The sequence below is a fragment of the Chinchilla lanigera genome, unplaced genomic scaffold (genome assembly GCF_000276665.1).
Source record: "Chinchilla lanigera isolate Chin_1 unplaced genomic scaffold, ChiLan1.0 scaffold00023, whole genome shotgun sequence".
In the NCBI taxonomy this organism is placed as follows: domain Eukaryota; kingdom Metazoa; phylum Chordata; class Mammalia; order Rodentia; family Chinchillidae; genus Chinchilla; species Chinchilla lanigera.
Genome location: NW_004955424.1, coordinates 15,052,736 through 15,055,318, shown reverse-complemented (window position 1 = coordinate 15,055,318; position 2,583 = coordinate 15,052,736). Strand labels below are relative to the sequence as shown.

At 41.5% G+C, this 2,583-nt stretch overlaps 1 long non-coding RNA gene across 10 annotated transcripts in view; it reads right to left on the bottom strand.

Annotated features, from left to right (window-relative positions):
* Positions 1–2,583, bottom strand: part of LOC102010919 — a 65,009-nt gene that overhangs the window by 57,669 nt on the left and 4,757 nt on the right. The window contains exon 4 of one of the 10 annotated variants that reach the window (XR_001234222.1): positions 2,418–2,466. The exons of the other annotated variants lie outside the window; for them this stretch is intronic. This is a non-coding gene — a long non-coding RNA (uncharacterized LOC102010919). The remainder of the gene's footprint in view (positions 1–2,417; positions 2,467–2,583) is intronic. 10 annotated transcript variants of the gene reach the window in all.

Genomic DNA, 2,583 nt, shown 5'->3' with positions numbered 1-2,583 from the left:
GCTGAGGCAGGAGGATCACTGGAGTTCCAGGCCAGCTGGGGCTACACAGTTAAGTTCAAGGCCAGCCTGAACTACATAGCGAGACCCTGTCTCAAGAAACAAAAACAGGGCTGGGGATATAGCTCAGTGGCATAAGCACCTGCCTGGCAAGCGCAAGGTCGTCTATCAATCCCCGGTACCACAAAAAAAAAGAAACAAAAACAATCAGATTCAAAAGTTGGATGACAGAGGAATACTGTGTGCACTGCTATCTTTTTCCTTCATTCCTTTTTTTTTTTTGAGATGCTATCTTGTATTTGGTCTCAAATACAACAAATGATCTGCCTGCCTCAACCTCCCTCCCAAGCTGGGAGTACAAGTGCATACCACCTCACCTTTTTGTATCTTCTTTCTTCCTGAACACTGGATTATTAACTGTTTGCTAATTCAAAGGCCATATTTCATTTACATTTTCTCCTTAGAATCTCTAGATAGAAGTGCAATTTTTGGTATCTTTTCTTTTGAGACAGGGTCTCCCTATGTCATCCAGGCTGGCTTCAAACTCCTGATCCTCCTGCCTCAGCCTCCCAAATGCTGAGATTGCAAGGATGTGCAATCATGCCTAACAAGTGGTATTTTCATTTTAAAAGAGAAATATTGTTCCAAAATAAAAACTTTTAACTTTCAGTGCTCTAGCAAACATAATCATGACTCAATAATTTAAGGCAGGTACAGTGGAACACATCTGTATTCCCAGTCTTCAGAAGGGTGAGGCAAGAGCATCGCAAGTTCAAGACCAGCTTGGGTCACATAGCAAGACTGTCTTTTTTGGGGGGAGTGGGCAGCAGGGACCATGAATCTAACTCAGGACCTTGCACTTGCCAGGCAAGCACTTATGCCACTGAGCTATATCCCTGGACTCCGACCCTGTCTTAAATAATAATCCACAGTACTGAGGTAGTAAAACAATCATCACTAAAAATTAAATAATCCTTCATACCTTCCTGAAGTGGCTATGACTTCTGAATGGACTGTGCTCTCTCTTTGGGTCTTTGCTCCTTCTGACTGAATACCCTCTCCTGCCCTCTACCACCTTACATTCGGGACTTGGAATATCAACTTATATTGACAACCTTCTCAGAACTTTGCTGAGGCTACATTAAGGCCCTACTCTGTGCTATTATCATACTCATATCCTACTTCTTACCATTGCGCTGTCACTGGTCCATTCTTGTACCTCAGTGCTGGGGACAAACAATCAGTAATTGCTGAGAATACATTCTGACCTACAATACCTTCTGTGATTTTTTTTAACATATTTTCCCTGATCAACCAACTGAATTCTGGTTAACATTAAAATTACTGGCATCAAGCCGGGTATGGCGGCGCACGCCTATAATCCCAGCACTCAGGAGGCTGAGGCAGGAGGATCATTCAGAGTTCGAGACCAGCCTGGGTTACAAAGTGAGTTCAAGGCCAGCCTGAACTGCATAGCAAGACCCTGTCTCAAAAATACCAATAAATAAATAAAATTACTGGCATGTAATCCCATTCCAGCTCAGAGTGGGAAAAAAAATTTCCCCTACCTGATAATGAAAATAGATGATTAGTGCTCGCTTCGGCAGCACATGTACTAAAATTGAAAATAGACAATTAAAAAAAAGTGAATGTTACTCAAAAGCAAACAGTTGCTCTCTTTGAGGCAAGATAGCAGCCTCTGCTTCTCAAACCACGGCAGGGAGAGGTGATGATGGACTTGGGTTGCTCTCTTAACATCCTTCCCACCAATCCTGTATTCTCTTCTCTACCTTAATTTTAGCTCATTCTTGTTCTTACTATTTTTCCCTTCTTTGCTTTCTATACTGTTCATTTGTATTCTTCTAACTTTCCTGTGTCATCTTTCGCACACTCTATTAAAGGCAGAAGTACGATAGGGCCATGGGTGCTGCTTTGTTCAATGGCCAAGGATGTTGCTGTATCTCCTGGTTACTTCTGAAACTACACCAGTGTATTCCTTTTGTTTCTCAGGAAGCTATTAAGTAATCTTTTTTTTTTTTAAAGGCAGGCTCTCCCTACTTGGTTCAGGCCTTGAACTCACTACATAGCCCAAGCTGGCCTCGCACTTGCAGTGATCCTCCTGCCTCAGCCTTCTAAATGCTGGGATTACAGGCATGCTCCACCACGCCCACCTAATAAGTGACCTCTAACAGCAGTGCAGGATTACCAGGACATGAGGACAACTTGTTACTGTCTCCAAAATGTTTACAATATGTATCTAGGCTGTAATCACCTAGAATGTAATAGGAAAAAAGCCCTCTCAATTTACTATTATTTTAAATAAGAGAGAAATAGGAAGAAAAATTTAAAAGGGGAGATAAAAAGTAAAGACATGTTTTGTTAAGAAAAAAAAAAAATACTGGGCTGGGGATATAGCTCACCAGCAAAAGCATCTCTGCCTGGTAAGCCCAAGGTCCTGAGTTCAATTCCCTGTACCAAAAAAAAAAAAAAAATACTGCACATTAGTAGGGCACATTTAAATATATACTTCTGAGCCAGGTAGGTTAGAAAAAAGAAATGTGGTCCCTACTTCTGAGCAATTTAAGA